This window comes from Trachemys scripta, chromosome 16 (genome assembly GCF_013100865.1).
Source record: "Trachemys scripta elegans isolate TJP31775 chromosome 16, CAS_Tse_1.0, whole genome shotgun sequence".
In the NCBI taxonomy this organism is placed as follows: Eukaryota; Metazoa; Chordata; order Testudines; family Emydidae; genus Trachemys; species Trachemys scripta.
This window is the reverse complement of record NC_048313.1, coordinates 27,359,537-27,373,955: the sequence shown is the minus strand read 5'-3', so window position 1 is coordinate 27,373,955 and position 14,419 is coordinate 27,359,537. Positions and strand designations below refer to the sequence as shown.

Here is a 14,419-nt window from a genome sequence, read left to right as displayed (position 1 = left end):
GACTTGATCTGATCCTTGGGGGCAGGGGAAGTTCCAGGGTCACCTTCCCCATCCCCACCGGCCACTGATGCATCCGCAGTCGTGTCCCCTTTGGGCTGTGGGTGGTGCTGGAGCGTGGGATCCACCTTGGAGCTGGGAGCTGCAGCATCAGGAGCTGGGTGCCTGGTGTCCCAGGGTTCAGGGGAGGCTGGAGGGGGAGGGGGCGGGTTGGAATGTGGGTCGGGGTCCTTTGCTTTGGAGTCTTCGAAGTCTTCGGCTTCTGTATGAGGAGAGATTAATAAGACTGGGACTTTTCAGCTTGGAAAAGAGACGGCTAAGGGGAGATATGATTGAGGTCTATAAAATCATGACTGGTGTAGAGAAAGTAGATAAGGAAGTGTTGTTTACTACTTCTCATAACACAAGAACGAGGGGTCACCAAATGAAATTAATAGGCAGCAGGTTGAAAACAAATAAAAGGAAGTATTTCTTCACACAATGCACAGTCAACCTGTGGAACTCCTTGCCAGAGGATGTGATGAAGGCCAAGACCATAACAGGGTTCAAAAAAGAACTAGATAAATTCGTGGAGGTCCATGGCTATTACCCAGGATGGGCAGGGATGCTGTCTCTAGCCTCTGTTTGACAGAAGCTGGGAATGGGCAACAGGGGATGGATCACTTGGTGATTACCTGTTCTGTTCATTCCCTCTAGGGCATCTGGCATTGGGCACTGTCAGCAGACAGGATACTGGGCTAGATGGACCTTTGGTCTGACCCAGTATGGCCGTTCTTATGTTCTTATGTCTTTCACTTAAAGGAGCATTTGCTTGGCACAGGTGCCAACTTTTGTTGGCGTTGGTGGGTGCTCGCTCCCACCACCCCCAACTCTGCCCTGATTCCACCCCCTCCCTGCCCCATTGGATCCCTCCCCAAATCCCCGCCCTGGCCCCGCCTCTTCCGCAAGCGTGCCGCATTCCTCCTCCTTCCTCCTCCCTCCCAGGCTTGCGCGAATCAGCTGTTTGGCGGCGCAAGCGCTGGGAGGGAGGGGGGAGAGGAAGGATGCGGCAGCCCGCTCACGGGAGGTGGAGGTGGAGCGGAGGTGGGGCGGGGCAGGCCGAGGCAGGGTGGGTCGAGGAGCTGCCGGTGGGTGCTCAGCACCCACCAATTTTTCCCTGTGGGTGCTCCAGGCCCGGAGTACCCACGGAGTCGGCGCCTATGTTGCCTGGCTTTAGACGCCTTCAGGGCAAAAAGCAAACCTAGGAGACCTGGGTTCTATCCCAACTCTGGGAGGGGAGTGGGGTCTAGTGGCTAGAGTAAAGGAGGCTGGGGGCCCGGACTCCTGGGTTCTATCCCCACAGCTGGGGGAGGGGTGTTGGTCGTGAGTTCTTGTCTAAGTGGCTGGCTGTACAAAGGGCTAGATCCTGTTGGGTGCTCAGTGCCGCCCCCCTCCCCCACCCCGTGCGTCCTACGTCCCGGGGGGGTGCCACGCCTGTGACGCCAGCAGAGAAGCCTCATTTTCAGAAATATTTCTGTCCATGTTGTGCCAAGTGTTTAATAAAATGGAGCATTCCTTGCCCTACTTGGCCCTGCCTGTCCAGCCGCCCTCTGGGGAAGGAGGGAGGGAGAGGGAGACATCAGAGCTGCCCTGGGTCTCTGCCCACGCATCTTCCCAGAGCTTTGGCGGGTCTGGTTTTCAATCCAGACTTATGTCAGAGTAGCAGCCGTGTTAGTCTGTATCCGTAAAAAGAACAGGAGTACTTGTGGCACCTTAGAGACTAACAAATTTATTAGAGCATAATAAATATTATAAGGTGCCACAAGTACTCCTGTTCTTAATCCAGACTTAGGCTCCTGAAATGAGAAGCCTCACTTACAAAGAGGCTGCGATTCGTAGGCAGGCAGTGTCCTCTACTAGCGGACAGAGTGTTGGTGTGGGAGTCAGAACACCTGGGTTCTTTCCACGGATCTGGCAAGTCAAGTCCCTGCTCTGTGCCTCAGTTTCCCCACTTGCCTTCCATCAATTGAGACTGGGAGCCCTTTGGGGCAGGTGCCGTCTCTCTCTGTGGGTCGATGGGGACCCCGATCTTGGCTGGGATCTGTGCAGCCCCTGGCACAATAGGGCCTCAATTTTGGTCGGGGCTGAGAGTCGCTACCATAATTCACTTAATAACGAGCATTCCCAGATCCTGCAGAATCTGGGCAGAACCAGCCAGCCAGGCCAGCTATCTTAGGAGCCTTGATGTGGATTTAGGGGCCAGATTTCAGGTGCCCAAGTTTGGCACGTGGGTCCCCAGCTGGGGGCTGGATCCTGCACTGCATGTTCCAACTCAGCTCCCGTTGGTGGCAGGCGCTGTCCTGCTGGTGCGATGGGCTCAGGATTGGATCCAGGGGGAGTTTGAGCTCCTGTAGCTGCTGTTATCTTTGATGCCTCCTTAGATCTGTGTGGCACAGCCCAGCTGGCAGGTGCTGTGTGGCACAGGTGCCCGAGTGGTTCAGGGGCTACGCTGGCACAGGGAAAATCCAGCTTCAATTCTCAGCTCTGGCACTGAATCGCTCTGTGCCTCAGTTTCCACAGCAGTAAAATGGGACAAATGGTCCTTCACTTGGCTTGTCTGTTTGGGTCATTGGCTCTCAAATCGATGCCAAGGTTTGTAGGTGCCGAGCTTGGTACAATGGGGCCGTGGTGCCACAGCAGTATGGCTAATAAATACAAGCTGTGGCTTGTGCGTGTGACAGTAGAATTGGTGCCCGGCATTTGTTTGATCAGTGGCTTTGCTTTTTCCATTTGAGGGAGGGGAGAAGGGCGGGGGAGATAATATGGAGCAAAGAGCCAATGGGGCTGGGAGCTAGGACTCCTGGGTTCTATTCCCAGCTGCCATTTGCTCTGAGACAGTGGGTGAGTTGTCGCTCAGTGCCTCAGTTTCGCCACCTGTAAAATGGGGCTGGTGGCAGCGCCTTTCTCAGCAGGTGGAGCCATGTGGGCTGTGAATGTCCATGTAGCGGTTTAGGGCTGGCCTGTCTCCTCTTTGCCAGGGGCCATCTTTCTGGTACAGTGGGGACCCAGTCCCAGGCTAAGCGCTACCATAATACACGTAATACTAACTCCAGCCTTGCTGCCCCAAGCCTTGAAGCATTGAGACAGGCCCTTGAAAATCATAAGTGGCTTGAAGAAGATAGTGAGATCGCAACGTTGGGTTCCTTGCGGTCTCGTAGCCCTGTGGGGGGTGTCACATTTCTGAGCTTCACTCTGCCATCAGGAGGGTTAGAAACTTACTTTTAATGTGAGCCCAGATCCTCAATTCCAGGAGTCCAGAAGCTGAGGCTTTAAGAAAAGCAACAATTGTCACTAGTCCGGTGGTAAAATCGCAAGTGTCGGCAGCGCCGTGACGCCCTTTGTCTCCTGTATCAGGACCCAGAGCTTTGGGAGAAATGGCTGGCTGGGGGTCAGGGTGGGGATTGGTTATATCTCCAGGGTTTGAGGGGGGCTGTGGGTTGTGGGAGGGGTGCCTCCTATCTTGGGGGGGAGTTGGCAGATGAGTTAACCTGGCGGGGGGGGGAGGTGAGCATTGTTTTGCTGGGTGAGGCATTGCACGGCTGATTTTGAAATCAAGAGCAAAACCGAAAGGCGGGTGATGAGTTGTGGGGAAATGGTGAGAGGTCTGGGAAAATGACGGGTCCCGTAACCTCTCCTCCTCCCCCCAAAACCCGCTCGTCTTGTGCCAGGGCTGGCACCTGGGCAGAGTGAGCATGAGCCAGCGGGGGGAGGGGGGGTTAAATTCTCCCAGGTCACCATGGCAGCAGCGCAGACTCCACCCCTGCTTGCCACTGGTGGAAGTGATTACACAAGGGGCAGATCAGTGATGGGTTGGGCCCACCTGGGGGATCAGGCCCCCGTTGTGAGATGCGGGGGTGGGCAAAAATGCAGATACAGTATCGGGGGGGGGGGGGGCTAGGCCGGTTTACATCAGCTGGGGACTTGCCCAGAACGTCAGGGGTTGATTCCAAGAAGAGTGGTGGAAGTGTCCACTTTGAGAGGGAACTGGTGGGTGGGGGAGAGCCAGGGCTCCTGGATCTAGCCCCAGGTCTGGGAGGGTAGTGTGGTGTAGCAGTTAGAGCAGGGGGGCTGGGAGCCAGGGCTCCTGGATCTAGCCCCAGGTCTGGGAGGGCAGTGTGGTGTAGCAGTTAGAGCAGGGACGGCTGGGAGCCAGGGCTCCTGGATCTAGCCCCAGGTATGGGAGGGCAGTGTGGTGTAGTGGTTAGAGCAGGGTTCCCAGCACAGGGCTGTGGTTTGAAGCAGCAGCAAGACTGGGCTCCTGAGTGGGGGAAGTGCAGAGAGTTTCCTGCCTCTTTCGAGGAGCAGGGACTTTCCAAAGGCACCTGCGTGTGGGGAGGGGGCGCTGCATCAGCTGTTGCTGCCCCCGCCTAGGCCGGGTGCATGTAGGGGGCTCTCAGCATCTGCTCGGCTGGGAAAGCCGGGCCGGGGGAGTCGCTGCTCGGTGTACGGCTGGGAATGTGGGACCAGTGGGCCCATATAACTCGCCACCCTTGTGGAGCACATTTCGTCAGCCGGCATCTAGCTCTGCCCAGGTGTCCAGCGCCCGGCATTCTGCTCCGTGGGAAAGAAAGTCTCCATTGTTATTGGTGGGAGCCCAGCTCTCAAAAATCTGGCCTGATCCTCTTCTTATTGCCCCTCTACATAAATCCAGAGTCACTCCAGTTATGCCAGTGGATTCACACTGTTCTACTAACCAGTGTCTGGTTTGGATATCACACTCTTATTACTTATGTAACCCTTCTGCCCATCTGAGTTGGCAGCAATAAGGGCCGGGTTCAGTATCTAGGGGTTCCGTTTCAATAACACAATGCAAAACCGGCTTAAGCCCCCACCCAGTGACCTGGGACAATTACATACCACCCCCCGGGCGCCTCTAAGAGGCAATACTTCCCCTCTCGCAAGCACGGAGTCTGAGTGTAGCAGAAAATGTTTAATAACATGAGGTAAACTACATCAGCATTAAATTGGGAAAACACCACAGACAGGATGCATAACACAAACCATGAGCAAAAGACCCACCCCCAAAGTCCCAAAAGTCCAAAACCCCAAAAGTCTCTTGAGTCCAGCAACCCAAGAATCACCCAAAAGTCTCTGTCCCTGGTCAGTACAGTCCCAGAGTTCAAAAGTTTATCTGCGGAGTCTTATCAACCTCCCCCCGCCCCAGCCTGGGTGGAAATGGGGTGGGAGAAAGGGGCATCTTACGTGGTCCAAGGCTGACTGCCCCACCTCTCCATGGGGTTCTGCTGCAGCCTTCAGCAACTCCATTCCACCAGCTCCACTCCTTCAGCTATCCCATGAGCCACTCCAGCCATCCCACCAACTGCTCCCCTCCACTCACCATCCTGTGGGCCACGCCAACCATCCTGCAAAGTGCTCCACTCTACTAGCTACTTAACAATAAATCTTTAGGCCCCCCACTGGTTAACACAGCACACAGTGATTTCAGCTTGTAGTAGGAGAGCCCCAGTGCTGGTGCACCAGTGGCCCAAAGTGAATTCAGCATAACAGCTTGTAACTAAACTCTGAATGAAATCAAAATTAGCTCTACTATTCAACAGTGAAGAAAAAAAGAAGTGTAATTACTGTTTCACAGCTTCAAAACAGAACCCACATCACATCACATCACATACACCCCCCCCCCCCCCCTTCAATTCCCTGGGAGTTGTCCCTTGTCTAGCGAGTGCTACTAAGATGATGGTGAGTCCCTCTGTCATAAAACAGTTTCATTGTCCTTGATTGACATAATCAGGATAACAACACTTTATTCCTCCTGCCCCAATAACAGAGAAACTGGAGATCCCACAGCAGCCAAAGTGACCATTTTGGGCTGCCATGGGCTCATGCCAGGCGGGTGGGAGTACCCTATGCAAACAAGATCAGCCCCTGAAGTTTTTTCCCACACTTGCCATAATTCAGCACCAGATGTCAGGGTAGAGCTCATCCTGACTCTGCTTATACCTGTACAGGGATGGGCTAGAAAGAACTGGTCCCGTCTCAGCACAGGGGCCAGCCCAGCCCTGCATGTCTGATTGCACGAGAGCGGGGGTGCTGCTGGGGGCCTGCGGGCCCCTGGGGCCGTGGCTGCTCGGCCGGGGGTGGGAACGCCATGGGGCCCTTGCAGACGGCCCCCAGCTGGTCCCAGCCAGCAGCTCCTGGGTTGGAATTTGAGCAGCAGCCGGTCCGGGCTCCTGCCTGCACGCCAGGGATTGGGGTTCATGGACCCGCAGAGAGCCTAGAGAGAGATTGACCAGCCATGGCCGCCGGCCACCAGCCCCCAGCGCTGGGGGGACTTTGCTGGCATTTCCGGCCTCTTCTGGGAAGCGGCGCCCACTGCCGGGACCCCGTGTACGTCAGGGGAAGGGGGACACCCCGGGGGCAGCAGATTCCAGAAGAAACCACAGCTGAGCCTGCCTGAGAAACGAAGCTCAAACTGTGCGGAGCTAAATCAACCCAGCTGTGCAGGCTGCCTCTGGGGAGCTGTAGGCCCAGAAATGGGGGCGGGGCCTTGGCCCCCATCCCAGCCCCGCAAGGCTCTGTCATCTTAACCCCTTGTGGCCCCAGGAGGCACCGTTCTCCTGAGGCCAGAGCCTCTGGTTGTTGTTTCTTAGAGTCCAGCTCCAGCACAGAGCAGAGCAGCCCAGCGGGGTGGGCTAAGGGGGGAGCGCCGTCGGCATGCAGAGGACAAGGCTGTTATCTTGCAGTGGGGCGGCTGCTGGGAGGGCCACTCAGTAAACAGATGGAGGAGGGGTCAGTCACCCCTGGGCTAGCCTTGTGCATTGTGACAAGGGTCTATGAGGGAAATCCTGCCCTCGGTGACCCCTGCATGGCCTTGCTCCCCTCCCGCCCCCCATGGTGCTCTCTGTGCCCCTAATGGCTTCCCCCCAGGTCTGCGCAGGTGCAGCCGACTGAGCTGGGGCTAACGATTCAGTCTGAGGATGCTGGATCCGGATGAGAGTTCGGCTCGTCCGCCGGTAGCCGGGCTGGCTCTGCCGGGTTGGGGTGTGTTCGTGCCAGTGCTGAGAGCGTTGTGTGCCCGTCACTCCAGTCAGTGGATTTGCCTGACACACGAGTGTGTGTGTGTGTGTGTGTGTGTGTGTCATTTTTCCAGAGTCCATTCCCAGAGCAGCCCCCCACCCCCGTCAGCCCAGCCCCTCCCTCCTTGGGATGTGCTCCTGCCCCAGAGTTTGGGCCCAGGCTGACGCCAGCCCGGATCCCTCCCTCCCGCCAGCAGCCGGGCTCTGCGGTGGCTCTGATCCAGCGCCCCAGGGCGAGCGCACGTCTGTCCGGCGTGGAGGAGGGCAGAGACGGGGACTGTCTGCACTTTCTCTGGGGCCGCAGCTGCAGGAGTCGGGCCCTTTCCATTGCGTCAGGGGGAGAATCACCTGTTTGTCCTGAGATCATTTCTCAGCGCCAGCCTCTGTTCCTCCAGCGCCCCGGAGGTGGGGGGGCAGCTCTGATTCCACTCCCCAGCCTGACCTCAGGGGCGGGGCATTCTCGGGGCTGGGATGGTACCAATGGGGCTGTGTAAGGGGGGGTCTCTGACAGTCCTTGCAGGTAGGGGGGAGGGCACATCCCTCAATTACACCATTTCACAGCAGGGTTACTCCAGATTTACACCCCCACGTGGGATAGGAGAACTAAGAGCTTCTGTACAGGTGGCGGTAACTGGGCCTGGTTTACAATGGGGTGACTCCTGGTGGAAGTGAGAGGAGACTATGCCCCCCACCCTGCACCCCCCGGGCTGATGGTGCCAAGTGCCATGGGTCCCTTGGGGGTGAAAGGTCTGATCTGGGTGCTGCTCCCCCCTGTACACCCCAGGCACTCCAGGAGTTAACGTGGCCTCTCCTGTACCCAGGCTGTGGGTCAGATTCCTCCCTGGGGTGACCCCGCGCAGGCCTGCAGCCGGATCTGGGCGTGTCTCCTGGCCTCTGGGTCACTGCCCCTCACCCTGCTCCTCTCTTGTTCACCTCCCCACCCCCGTCTGCTCGGCAAGGGCCCAATCCTGCCCCCCAGCCCGCTCCCAAACTTTCCTTGCTCAGCTCCCCGCCCGCCCCCCAAACAGCCAGGGGTGTCTATGCTGGGGGGTGGTGCGACACCCCGGCTCCCGCCAGCTACCCGGGACTCCAGGGGCAGCAGCAGCAAGCCCTGGTTAAAGTGCTGGAGTATCATTATTGCAATCCTGGGCTGACCCAGCAGGGGGCGCTGTGGCGAGCGGGACGGGAGCTCTGGCTGTGGGATACTCAGGGGCGGGGGAGGACTGATTCCCTGCTAAGAGGGTTGCACTCGGGCTGGGGGGTGGGGCTGCATGGGGGATTCTGGCCATGTCCCTGGGGGGGCAGAGGGGGCAGGGCCCCACGATCATTCCTCTCTGGGCAGAGTCACGGCAGCTCTTCACGGTGGGAGGTCATCTAGTCCAACCCCCTGCTCAAAGCAGGACCATTCCCCAGACAGATTTTTGCCCCAGCTCACTAAATGGCCCCCTCAAGAATTGATCTCACAACCCTCAGCTTAGCAGGCCAATGCTCAAACCACTGAACTATCCCTCCCCCCCCCGTGCCCACGCATGAGTGTGTGGCACACGCGTGTGCCCATGCGTGGGTGTGGGCACCCCAGTATGTACATCTGTACTTGTTCACAAACGTGAGCACACATCTGCACGTTTGTGTGCATGCCGGAGTGTGTGTGCATGTGAACACTAGCGTGTGCGGTGCATGTATCTAGCGTGTGGGTAATTATCCTCCTAAGACACTATGAAGACTCGGGGGACAATTGAGAGACCAGACCCAGCCCAGCATGGACACTGGCCTTGACGTGGGGCTGTGGTGCCCCCTAGTGGCTGAGGCTGTGCAGTGCCACTCTGTGGACACAAAGGTTCGATGGGGGTGGGGGAAGATGTTGTGGGGCTGGCCTGGCCTTGGGGATCAGGTCCCCTCTACTCCAGTCTAGCCCATGATGGTGGAGACTAAAAATGGCTGTCAGACATCGTATGAAATGAGTTTGGCCCTGCTTCCAAGCTGGGCATCGGGACTCCTGGGTTCCGTCCCAGCTCTGGGATGAGTGGAATGGGGTCTAGAGGTTAGAGTGGGGGCTGGGAGCCAGGACTCCTGGGTTCTATCCCCAGCTCAGAGGGGAGGGGAGGGGAGTAGGGTCTGGTGGTTAGAACAGGGGTAGGCGTCAGGACTCCTGGGTTCTATTCCTAGCTCTGCCCCTGCACCAATGGACCATCTCAGAAGAAAGGCCTCCAAGAGGCCAAAGCCCTTCGCCCCGGGCGGGAGGGCGGGGGGTGTCCCAGCAGGGCTGGGGCTGCCTGGGAACAGGCCCTGCTGCTGCCCCTGTTCTAAAGAGCCCGAATAGCCAACACGTCCCCTCTCAGGGCAGGACTAAGACCTGGTCTACACTATGAGTTTAGATCGAATTTAGCAACATTAAATCAAATTAAGCCTGGACACGTCCACACGACGAAGACCTTTTTTTTGACTTAAAGGGCCCTTTAAACCGGTTTCTTTACTCCACCTCCGACAAGGAGATTAGCGCTAAAATCGGCCTTTGCGGGTCGGATTTGGGGTAGTGTGGATGGAATTCGACGTTATTGGCCTCCAGGAGCTATCCCACAGTGCTTCATTGTGACCGCTCTGGACAGCACTCTCAACTCAGATGCACTGACCAGGTAGACAGGAAAAGCCCCGCGAACTTTTGAATTTCATTTCCTATTTGCCCAGCGTGGAGAGCACAGGTGACCACACAGAGCTCATCAGCACAGGTAACCATGATGGAGTCCCAGGATCGCAAAAGAGCTCCAGCATGGACCGAACGGGAGGTATGGGATCTGCTCGCCATATGGGGAGATGAATCAGTGCTAGCTGAACTCTGTAGCAGTAAATGAAATGGCAAAATATTAGAAAAAGTCTCAAAGGCCATGAAGGACAGAGGCCATAACAGGGACGCACAGCAGTGCCGCGTGAAAATTAAGGCACTAAGGCAAGCTTACCACAAAGCCAGAGAGGCAAACTGAAGGTCCGGGGCAGAGCCGCAAACATGCCGCTTCTACGCGGAGCTGCATGCCATTCTAGGGGGTGCAGCCACCACTACCCCAACCATGTGCTTTGACTCCATCAATGGAGAATCACGTAACAGGGAAGTGGGTTCGGAGTATGAGGAAGATGATGATGAAGACAATGAAGATAGCTCACAGCAAGGAAGTGGAGAAACCGGTTTCCCCAACAGCTAGGATATGTTTATCACCCTGGACCTGGAACCAGTAACCCCCGAACTCACCCAAGGCGTGCTCCCAAACCCTGAGGGCACACAAGGGACCTCTGGTGAGTGTACCTTTGTAAATATTACACATGATTTAAAAGTAGGCGTGTTTAATGATTAATTTGCCCTAGCAATCGCGGCCAGTACAGCTACTGGAAAAGTCTGTTAACGTGAATGGGGATGGAGCGGAAATCCTCCAGGGACATCTCCAGAAAGCTCTCCTTCATGTACTCCCAAAGCCTTTGCAAAAGGTTTCTGGGGAGGGCTGCCTTATTCCGTCCGCCATGGTAGGACACTTTACCACGCCAGGCCAGTAGCACGTAGTGTGGAATCATTGCATAACAAAGCATGGCAGCGTATGGCCCCGTTGTTTGCTGGCATGCAGACAACATCCACTCCTTATCTCTCTTTGTTATCTTCAGGAGAGTGATATCATTCACGGTCACCTGGTTGAAATGGGGTGATTTTATTAAGGGGACATTCAGAGGTGCCCATTCCTGCTCGGCTGAACATAAATGTTCCCCGCTGTTAGCCACACGGTGGGGGGGAGGGGTGAAGTGATCATCCCAGAGAATTGGTTGTGTTGGGGGGTAGTTGGGTTTGAGCTGCATGTTAACCCAGAAACTGCAGCCCCTCCTTTTACATTGCAAACCCATTTTAAATGGCCAACCCAATGGGTGCTTGGTATGGGAAATAAGGGCGCTGCTGTTTGAAACCATTCCCACACATTATGAAGGTTAAAAAAGCCAAAAGACTGTGGCTTACCATGGCTGCCTGCAAGCCGAATTCTGTTGCCCGGCACTGCGTGAGTGATCTCTCACGCCAAACCGGCAGGCACTCAGTATAAGAGGAAAAATGCGATCTTGTAACGAAAGCACATGTGCTATGTAATGTGAACAGCAAAATGTAACGTGAAAGAGTGTACCCATTGTTCTCTAAAATGTGTCTTTTTTAACCACCTCTCCCTTCTCCTCCATCAGCTGCAAATGTTTCTTCTTCGCAGAGGCTAGTGAAGATTAGAAGGAGAAAACGGCGGACTCGGGATGGTATGTTCTCGGAGCTCCAGATGTCCTCCCACGCTGACAGAGCACAGCAGAATGCGTGGAGGCAGTCAATGTCAGAGTGCAAAAAAGCACAATATGAACAAGAGGAGAGGTGGCGGGCTGAATCGTGGGCTGAAGAGAGCAAGTGGCGGGCTGAAGAGGATAGGTGGCGTCAGTTTGCTGACAGAAGGCAAGAGTCAATACTCCGGCTGCTGGAGCATCAAACTGAAATGCTCCAGCGTATGGTTGAGCTGCAGGAAAGGCAGCAGGAGCAGAGACCACCGCTACAGCCCCTGTGTAACCAACAGCCCTCCTCCCCAAGTTCCATAGCCTCCTCACCCAGATGCCCAAGAATGCGGTGGGGGGGCCTCCGGCCACCCAGCCACTCCACCCCAGATGATTGCCCAAGCATCAGAAGGCTGGCCTTCAATAAGTGTTAAAGTTTTAAAGTTTTAAACTGCAGTGTGTCCTTTTAATTCCCTCCTCCCCCACCCCTCCCGGGCTACCTTGGCAGTTATCCCCCTAGTTGTGTAGATGAATTAATAAAGAATGCATGAATGTGAAGTAACAATGACTTTATTGCCTCTGCAAGCGGTGCTCGAAAGGGGGAGGGGAGGGTGGTTAGTTTACAGGGAAGTAGAGTGAACCGGGGTGGGGGAGGGTTCATCAAGGAGAAACAAACAGAACTTTCACACCGTAGCCTGGCCAGTCACAAAACTGGTTTTCAAAGCTTTTCTGATACGCACCGCGCCCTGCTGTACTCTTCTAACTGCTCCCGGTGTCTGGCTGCACGTAATCAGCAGCCAGGCAATTTGCCTCAATCTCCCACCCCGCCATAAATGTCTCCCCCTTTCTCTCACAGATATTGTGGAGCGCACAGCAAGCAGCAATAACAATGGGGATATTGGTTTCGCTGAGGTCTATCCGAGTCAGTAAACTGCGCCAGCGCGCTTTTAAACGTCCAAATGCACATTCTACCACCATTCAGCACTTGCTCAGCCGATAGCTGAACAGGTCCTGACTACTGTCCAGGCTGCCTGTGTATGGCTTCATGAGCCATGGCATTAAGGGGTAGGCTGGGTCCCCAAGGATAACTATTGGCATTTCAACGTCCCCAACGGTTATTTTCTGCTCCGGGAAGAAAGTCCCTTCCTCCAGCTTTTGAAACAGACCTGTAAAGTTCCTGAAGACGTGAGCATCATGTACCTTTCCCGGCCATCCCAAGTTGATGTTAGTGAAACATCCCTTGTGATCCACTAGGGCTTGCAGCAGCATTGAAAAGTACCGCATGCGGTTTATGTACTCGGTGGCTTAGTGCTCCGGTGACAAGATAGGGATATGGGTTCTGTCTATCGCCCCACCACAGTTAGGGAATCCCATTGCAGCAAAACCATCCACTATGACTTGCACGTTTCCCAGAGTCACTACCCTTGATAGCAGCAGGTCTTTGATTGCGTTGGCTACTTGGATCACAGCAGCCCTCACAGTAGATTTGCCCACTCCAATTTGATTCCCGACTGACCGGTAGCTGTCTGGCATTGCAAGCTTCCACAGGGCTATCGTCACTCACTTCTCAACTGTGAGGGCTGCTCTCATCCTGGTATTCTTGTGCTTCAGGGCAGGGGAAAGCAAGTCACAAAGTTCCATGAAAGTGCCCTTACGCGTGCGACAGTTTTGCAGCCACTGGGAATCGTCCCACACGATGTGGTCCCACCAGTCTGTGCTTGTTTCCCGCGCCCAGAATCGGCGTTCCACGGCATGAACCTCCCCCAGTAACACCATGATTTGCACATTGCTGGGGCCTGTACTTTGTGAGAGGTCTATGTCCATGTCAATTTCCTCATCACTCTCGTCGCCGCGCTGCAATCGCTACAATCGCCTCCACAGCGTGCTGTGCTTCCTCTTTCACATCACCTTAGGCACTCGGCCCACGGGTCCTTTATCATCTGGTTCTTTGCACCCGCGTGTGGTTAATGACTCAGAGCAACAGGCTATAAATAAACACCAGCAGGAGGGGGCGGATCTGGGCCGATACCTGAGTGAAAAGCAGATCAACAGCAGCCTGTGCTGTCTTTTCGCCCCATCCCCCCTTGGTGCTTCCCCTTTCCAGGTGGGTTTGTCCATTGCATGGACGCACTGGGTGACCTTGGGTAAGTCATTACCCCTCGCTGTGCCTCAGTTTCCCCATCCTCCCTTTGCCTATTGCCTTGAGCCTTTTGGGTCACAGACTGGCTCACTGTGTGTCTGTGCAGCACCGAGCGTGATGTGGCCCTGATCTCAGTCGGCTCTGGGCAGCCCCTGGCACAATGGGCAGGGCCGGATTTCCGATTACAGTAGGGAGGGTCAAAGTGAAGGAGCTGCAGATTTCTGATTAGGCGCAGCAGGCATGTGCGTACGGACACCGGCATTCTATGGGGTACCTAAAAATTAAAATTTTGCCACTCTCGGGTCCCAGCAGGGGGCAGGGCCAGCTGAGGGGAAGACAGCCCCACACAGGCCTGCTGCTGGAGCGCTCCTTGCTATGCCCGGCAGACAGTGTCACCTCCCAGGGGGGCCAGTGAGTGCGGGCCGGGGGCAGAGCTTGGGAGAGTGGGTCTCTGGGGGAGTTCATGGGGCAGCTCTGGGCAGAGGGGTGGGGGGCGATGGGCAGTGGGTGGAGGGGGTCGCTGAGCAGCTGGGCACCTAAAAGTTAAAAGTGGTGGGGATCCCCCATCGCCCACGGTGGTTAAGAGCTTCCGGGCAGCAGGGGAACCCTGCAGTTCTCAGCTGCCTCCAGGCGGTGGGGGGACAACCACCAAGCCCCTGCACCAAGGGGCACCCTAAGTGTAAATCCAGCCCTGACAATGGGGGCTCCTGGTCTTTGTTGCTAATACACACAATAAAAGACCCAGTTGCCCTGGCCAAAAAGTCCAGTTCTCAACTGGAATCAGTTAAAAATATGAACAGAGATCCCAGCTGGGGCTGATTTCCCAGAGCACCAGGTGTCTGCATTTTAATTCCACCGTCGGCAGGGCACTGACTGGCCATTGGCCCGGGATTGGCAGGCAGCGCTGTAACAAGGCGAGACAAGTGAGGCACTTGCC

At 55.8% G+C, this 14,419-nt stretch overlaps 1 protein-coding gene across 1 annotated transcript in view; it reads right to left on the bottom strand.

Moving 5' to 3' along the window:
* The window catches only part of LOC117888488 (adhesion G protein-coupled receptor E3-like), a 255,697-nt gene that overhangs the window by 74,808 nt on the left and 166,470 nt on the right, over nucleotides 1–14,419 (bottom strand). The gene's annotated exons all lie outside the window — the stretch shown is intronic.